Here is a 7,832-nt window from a genome sequence, read left to right as displayed (position 1 = left end):
GACTCTATGGTGAAAAATTTTAAATGAGTGGGAGCAAGATCCTGTAGGATTTCTTGGAAAATTGTAAGAGGAGATGAAACATGGCTTTACCAGTAGGCTCCTGAAGACAAAGCACAATCAAAGCAGTGGCTACAAAGAGGGGAAAGAGGTCCAGTCAAAGCACAAGCAGACTGGTCAAGAGAGAGCAAAGGTCACTGCAGCAAATTTGGGGATGCCCAAGGCATTTTGCTTGTTAACTTTCTGGGGGCCAAAAAAGAATAACATCTGCTTACAGTGAGAGTGTTTTGAGAAAGCTAACCAAAGTTTTATTTTTTTATTTATTTTTTTAACATTAAAGAATGTGTAGAAATTTATTGAAAGTTTTTCAGGGATGAATGAGGGGTTTACACTTTACATCACAACGGAAAACTTATATATATTTGGATATTCCCATTCTCTATAGCACCAAAATTATATATACAGTGGCACCCTTGGCCAAAGCTGGAGCAGAAAAAACAAGGGAAAGCTTCACTAGAGAAACCTTATCCACCACCAATACACTCCTGCTCGTTCCGTTCATCAGACAAGGGCAATTTTGCAAGGCTTGTAGGCATCCACCTTACAGTCCTCATTTAGTTCCTTCTGACTTCAGTTTATTTTGCAATCTGAAAAAATTCTGAACAGGGAACCCATATTTTCCTCATTTAATGATGTCAAAAAGACTGCATTGGCAATTCCATTCCCAAGTCACCGGGTTCTTCAGGGATGGATTAAATGGCTAGTATCATAGATAACAAAAGAATCTTGAATTTGATGTTTCTGAAGGGGAGAAATAACAGTTTATATATTTTTATCTTTTAATTCCATTTTCCACGCACTTTCACTTAATGTAAATGCTACAAAACTAGCTATCACACGTTAGCATATTTTATTTAGTTTTCATTCATTTATTGTATTGTTTTCAATTTTTTTTCCCAAATATATTCAATCCGTGATTGATTCCATCGACCGATTTGGAACTCATTGATATGAAGACCAATATTATAAACTCTTTGGGTAGGGATGAAGCTGAACTTAAGAGAGCCAAAACACTGTGGCAGGTAGCCAGTCTGGCGTGGGTCCTCTTGAATGACTGATTGTGCCCAGCTAAGTCAATCAGTAGCAGGGCAGCGCAGCCCCGGTTCCACGTTAGGGCGTGGACGTGGCCCCAGGGAAGGGTGGGTGCCTCGAGGACTATATAAGCGGGGTCTGGGGCTGGAGCTTCCTTCCCTGTTGGGCGGAGCACTGCGGAGGTCGCTGCAGCCTGTGGCTCCACACGCGAGGATCAGGGGCTGGCCTGCCCCTCGAGGGTCAGCGAGGACCGGCGTGCCCAGACCGAGCAACCGCCGCACCGAGGACCGAGCTGCGGCCCTGTGTGGACCCCTGGTCAGCCCCGCTGGGCAGGGACAGCGATGGCGGCCCGATGGACACTGCAATTGGTGGAGGTGCTGCAGGCGCGTCTGGCCACCGAGACCGACCCTGAGAAGCTAGAGGAGTGTCTGTGGAAGCTGTGCACCTTGGCGCTGACCGCAGACATGGTGGCGCAGAGCGGAATCAGGAAGACGGTCGAGAGCTTGAGGAAACACGAGCGCGTGGGCACCTTTGCCAGGGACTTGGCGGCCCACTGGAAGAAGCTGGCTGTTGAGGAGCGAAGCCCTGGGCCTGGCCCACGGCGCTGTGAGGACAGTCGTTCCCGAAAGCGCCCCAGGAACGCCCTTCAGGACGAGGAACTGGACGGGGGCTCCCGGGGCGCAGCCGCCAGCCCTGACCCACGACGGGAAAGGCACAGGAAGGTCTCGGAGCTCCAGAGACCTCGCAGAGGGTCTCCCAGTGGTGGGCAGAGAGAGGAGACCAAGCAGCGCCCCGGGCCTGCTCCAGGCTCCTCTTCCGGTCGGAGATCCTCTGCTTCCGGCCAGGTCCGCGATCTTGGGGCGTCTGTCAGTCGTGCTTGGCTGAGCGAGGACAAATACGGACCGACGGGGGAGGCCCCAGCGCCCACCGTGCCCGGAGAGGAGCCTGGACAAGGCCGCCCTGAGGCCTCCCGGGCCAGGCCCGGGATCAGCCACGAGGGTCCCCTGGGTGCACCCCGCGGGAACGGGACTGTGAGCCAGGGCCAGGAACAGAAGGCCTCCCAGCAGGGAAGACGCCAGGTGGACGCAAAGGGCAGAGAGAGGAGGCCCTCCTGGGTCTACGAGGACACATGCAAGGCCCCCTCCAAAGAGGAAATCCGAAGGCCGCGCCCCAGGGAAGGCGCCCTGGACAAACCACCCTCCACAGGAGCAGGCCTAAAAGGGGACCCAGAGCGCCACCGCCCCCAGCCCTCAGCCGCCTGGGAGGAGCCCACACACAGCCGCCTTGGAAAGCGTCCGCACGCAGGCCTGGAGAAACCCGCGGGGGACAAACGCAAGCCACGTCTGCACAGCCTAGACGCAGGAAAGCGGGCAGGAGCCCCGTCGCCCAAGGTCAAGGAGAAGGTTTCCAGCAACCTGGGGACTCCAGAAGGTAAACTCAAAACTCCTTCGTGGCCTAAAGAATCGGTGGGCTCCCTCCGTGAAGTGGAAGAGGCAGATGTGGGTGCTGAATTCGAGCAGCCTACTCTGACCTTTGAGGAGTACCTCAACTATGACCAGATTCCGAAGAAAAGGAAGAAGACCGTGAAAACTCCAGCGGCTGCACGTGGACAAAAGGAACTTGCAAACAGGGACTCCACATGCACTGCTAAAAACTCCGACTCGCTTCAGAAATTCCCGAAGGTGACGGGAGACGAGTCTGAGAAGTGGCAGGCGACTGGAGCCCATCCAGCCACGCTGGGGCCGGCCCCCACCGAGGAGTGGCCAGAGCCGGCAGACCTGCCGCTGCCCACGCTGGAGGACCTTTACCGCGCACTCGGCGCCCCTGAAGGGCTGTCCTCCCAGCCAGAGCCAGGGGCGCAGTCCTGCGCAGGGGAAGATGCAGATGCATTCATGGGACTCAGAGTGAATTCTAAGATGCAGGTGTATTCTGGCGCCAGGAGCGACGTTCTCCCCGGGATGGTGGCCGTGCAGGAGCCTGGCGTCCAAGTCCTTAGGAAATACGCGGAATCCCTCCGTGAAGTGGGAGGGGTCCCGTATTCTGTCCTGGGGCGGGTCTTGGAGGTCTGTACGCCCGCTCAGCTGTGTCGCATAGAGCGGTACAATCCCGCCCTGGTTGGAGAAACGGACGACTTATGGAAAATTCACTGTCACCGAGACTTCAAGGAAGAGAGGCCGCAGGAGCGCGAGTCCTGGCGGGAGATGTACCTGCGTCTTCAGGATGCCCGAGAGCAGCGGCTGCGACAAGTGACAATGAATATCCGGTCTGCCCGGGACGGTAAGTCCACAGGCCGACAAGCAAAGATGATCCTTTTCAACTCTGTGCCCCAGAGGCGTCAGGGTTTATCTTGGGGCCTGGAGAGGTTTGGCAGCGCAGGAGCAACTGAGCCCACGAATGCCAAGGCCGGGGCAGCTCCCCCGCCCACGGGAAGCAGCCAGGCTCCCCTCAGCAGCGCCAGCAGCGGCTGTCACCCCGGCCCTGAGAACCAGAACCCGGCCTCGGGCTGCGTGGGCGGCAGCAGGGCTGGCCTGGCGCCCGGGGCGGCCACCGGGAAACCGGGCACGAAGAAAATGGCCCCGCTGATGGCGAAGAGCATTCGGGATTTCAAGAGGAGATTCTCCCGATGATAAGTTGAGGACTTGCCTTGGAAGTGGAATTTGGGGACCTTGGGAGGAATCCAAGGTGGATGCCCGGGGAGGATGAAACTGTCAAAGGAGACCAGCGCCTTTTGCTTTGTGGAAATCTTGTACTCTGACCTCTGCAGTCTCCAAGGGTGGCACCTGTGACCCCGGGGGACACAGCTGCTGCCTCCCTGCTTGGAGGACACTGGAGAGTAATTGTGAGATGTGATACTCACTCTGAGGACTTTAAGATCAATTTCACTTTTTTTGTTCACCAGTCTCTTTGTAAATAAAGATGTAGTTTAATAATCTTATCTCTATTAATAGATTGTATTTAAGTTATGAAATAAAGTCCTGGACATGCATTTGTGGTTTTCTTTTTTTTCTTACTATATCTTGCAGTAGATGGGCCTTCTTGAACAGGAAGTCAGCCAGTAGTTAAGAAGAGTAATAAAGTTGTTTTGTTTTGTTTTGTTTTGATACAGAGTATCACTTTGTTGGGCTGGCTACAGTTCAGTGGGATCATCCTAGCTCACTGCAACCTCATGCTCCTGGACTCAAGGGATCCTCCCTCCTCAGCTTCCGGAGTAGCAGGGACTACAGGCATGCACCACCAAATCTGGACTAATTTTTTATTTTTTGTAGGGTGGGGTTCTCACTGTTGTTCATTCTGGTCTCAAACTCTTCACCTCAAGCAATCCTTTTGTTTCAGCCTTTCAAAATGCTAGGAATACCTGCATGAGCCACCTCACCTGGACCCTTTTGCATTTCAAAACAGCTTTCTTGAGCTATAATTCTCAATTTAAACGTTAAGAAATGGTGTTCCCCTGAAACACACATAATTACATGCTCAATTAATTTCTGTCCTCGAAGAAAGGAAGTCCACAAGTGAACATCTAATCTGAGCGTCTTATATTCCTGTTTCAATAATCTGGCTGTTTTTTTCTACCTTCATTTCCTCTGAGGGCCATTGTGCCCCACAATGCCTCCATTATCAGATTCAACATTGAATCCTATGACACTGGAGCCTGAGGAACGGGAAGCATTGCATACCATTTCTAGTCCCAGAAGGTATTTAGGAAATGTTACTGTATGTACACTACATGCAATATTAGTGCTTTTAATTTCCTTTTGACAGGTGCAATGGAGATTAATTTGCATGAGCTCCTTTCAATTTCTGTAATGAGGCCCAAATTTTGCATTAAGTTTTCTGTCTCAGAAAGAAAGTTAAAAAGGACACACCTTTTCTTTCAAACGTTTTTATTATAGTTCTATTTTCCAGTCCCTGCAACTAATATTTACTTAAAAGCTTCAATATATATACCCGTAGGTTTTCATTTATGGTTTATTTATTTCCTGATTACCTCTTAATCCTGCCAGGGAGGCAGTTTCCCCTTGGTTATTTTTATACTCTGGGCCAACAATGACCAGACACAGTGAAGTGTCAAGTGCAGACTATTATCTTGGAAAAATCATCAACAGGGCCAATATCATGGAGTGAGCCCCAGAGAAAGTATTTTCCCAAGAACAGCTCTTTATGTTTCAACAAGACAGCTTGGAGATAGGGTGAGTTCTAACTGGTGGACCCACTCACTCTCTTGGATTACTTCCTTTTCTTAGCCCTGTCTGGGAGAGGGCTCTTGGGAAACATGGGATATTAGCAAGTGATCAACAGGTGTCCTCAAAATTCCACACTCCTATATGACCTCCCTCTGCAAAAGAAATCCCAGCTGGGATGAACCACAATGTAGAATCGAACTAACGGCATAATAATTGCCCTTCAGTTATTCAAGGTCACTTCCTAAAACCTGTCATGACCAGGCTGTGGATTCCCAGACGATAGAGCTCTCTCTCCTTACCCAGGTGTACCAGTTGCTCAGAATAGGGTTAAGGGTGAGACACCATCAAAATACAGTGCCTGAGCTTATCCTTCTTCCCGGGAAAGTAATTGCTGCAAACAGCACCAAACCAGGGGAGCCTTGTCCCAAGAAGACCCAGAGATCCTCACTATCCACATAATAATCTTCCAAGGAAACCTGTCAACTTTCAATGTTACACAAACTGGCAAAACACTAGAACTATCAAAAGGAGTATCTACAGATGTAGGAAAAATATTTGTTGTATTTCATACCAAATCAGACTTGGTATCTATGAGCTGGAACACAGGATCAAGTGCTCCAGGATGAATGGCATTTGTTTTCAGCATGAGTATGAACTAGTTATAGATGTTGGGATTTCAGAGGGGAAGTATAAAGTCTATGGACACACAGGGGACTTTCTATACCATGGCATTTTTCTTAAACACTGAAAGAGAATATGAAATTATGATTTTTTCCCCAAAGTCCTTGCTTGCACAGACTGCTTTCTAGTTTCAATAGAACTCTGCAATGAAGAGATCAGACTGCCCTCACAGTAAGACAATCTCCCAGTCTCCTCGTGTGATGCAGCGTGAACTTCTCCACACCAGTTAGCAGGGAAATTCAAAAGCTTGACTTGAATCCATCAAGCCTTTAGAACCACCGTCCAGCTCACGGGGAGAGAGCGGCTGGAGAAAGTGTGAGGACACATCCAGACAAATCTAGAAAGGTGAATGTTCGGCAGAACTATTGGCATGCTTTCTTGAACAAGGCAGTACCATTAAAAACAACATAAAGATATACATAGAATAAACATAGAAAAAGGTGAGGGGTGGGGCCAGTTGTGCTGCATTCAGAGAGACTTGAAAGATGTCACAAGTAATGATCCCTGCTTTGATCCTGTTGAGAGAACCAGTAGGTTAGAGAACAAGTGCCAACCATGTGATTTGAGTTTGATGAAACATGCAGGTGTGTGTGCCTGCATGTGCAGTTACACACATGGAAAGGGATCTGAAAGGATTTATGGACATTCCTCTTGGTTAATACCTTAGTGTATTGGGGTTGTGGGACTGTGGTTTTTTTTTTTCTTTCATTTATTATATTGTTGCTTGTCATTTCTTTAAAATTGATTGATGCAAAAACTTGATTTAAGCTAATTTGATTAATGATTCTGTAAGTAATCATGCAATATGGGAACTGCCAATTAATACTAATGACAATACAGAAAGCAATAATAACTATCAGAAGTTTTTAAATCCAATAAATTCTAAGACCTTGGCTATCCTTAAAACCTACACTGAGGTAAAACTCTAGACTCCTCAATAAATTTGAGACAGCTAGAAAATTAACCGGAAACACTGAACAATAACTCAAAGGGCATGTCACCAGAATGGTTCGAAAGGGACTAAAACAAGGAATATAAAGGTAGAGGAAAAGCAACCCCTGGGACTTCCCAAGTTGAGTGAGAAGCCCGGCCTAGAACATTCCAGAACACTGGCTTAGGATCAAATAAGATTTAATCTAATCAAAGGAGATATAATCGAGGGTGATCTGTAAATACTATTTAGTTGTTACTTTCAGCAGGAATAATAATAGAATTTAATGATACTAGGATGAAGATAAATGTCCTCAAGCACTTGAGGGTGTCTTGGGCTGGTCTGACCCAGGCTCTACTGCTGATGTTGACGTCATCAAAGGAAATGACCATTCATTGATTCATTCATTCGAGAGGAATTTAGTTCATGTCTACCTACTAGACAAGCTTTGGAGTGAAAGGAGACACGGGCACTACTATCACATTCATGGGCCGAGGCTGTTTCACTTTAGACAAATCCTGTTTTTTATCTAGGCCTCAATTACTCCACCTATTCAGAAGTGTGTGTTCACACTGGACCATGACTACTTATTCAACTCCAATTTCCCCACTTCCCACTGTGTGACTGCATGTAAGTCAATTTGATGTCCCTGAGCCTGAGTTTCCCAATGCATAAAATGGGGATAAATACAGTCATCCCTCAATATGCTCAGAAGGATTGGTTGCAGGCCCCTTCCACCCACCCATACCAAAATCCTCAGATACTCAAGTGTTTGTTATAAAATGGCATGGTATTTGCATATAACCTGCCCACACCCTCTCCTAGACTCTAAATCTCTAGATTACTTGTAGAACCTGATTTGCGGGGAGCTCAAAAAGCTCATGGAATGTGCCAACCTACTTATTCAACTGCCTCAGCCTCCCGAGTAGCTGGGACTACAGGCATGCACC

The sequence above is a fragment of the Microcebus murinus genome, chromosome 17 (assembly GCF_040939455.1).
Source record: "Microcebus murinus isolate Inina chromosome 17, M.murinus_Inina_mat1.0, whole genome shotgun sequence".
Taxonomy (NCBI): domain Eukaryota; kingdom Metazoa; phylum Chordata; class Mammalia; order Primates; family Cheirogaleidae; genus Microcebus; species Microcebus murinus.
Note: the sequence above shows the minus strand (reverse complement) of the source record.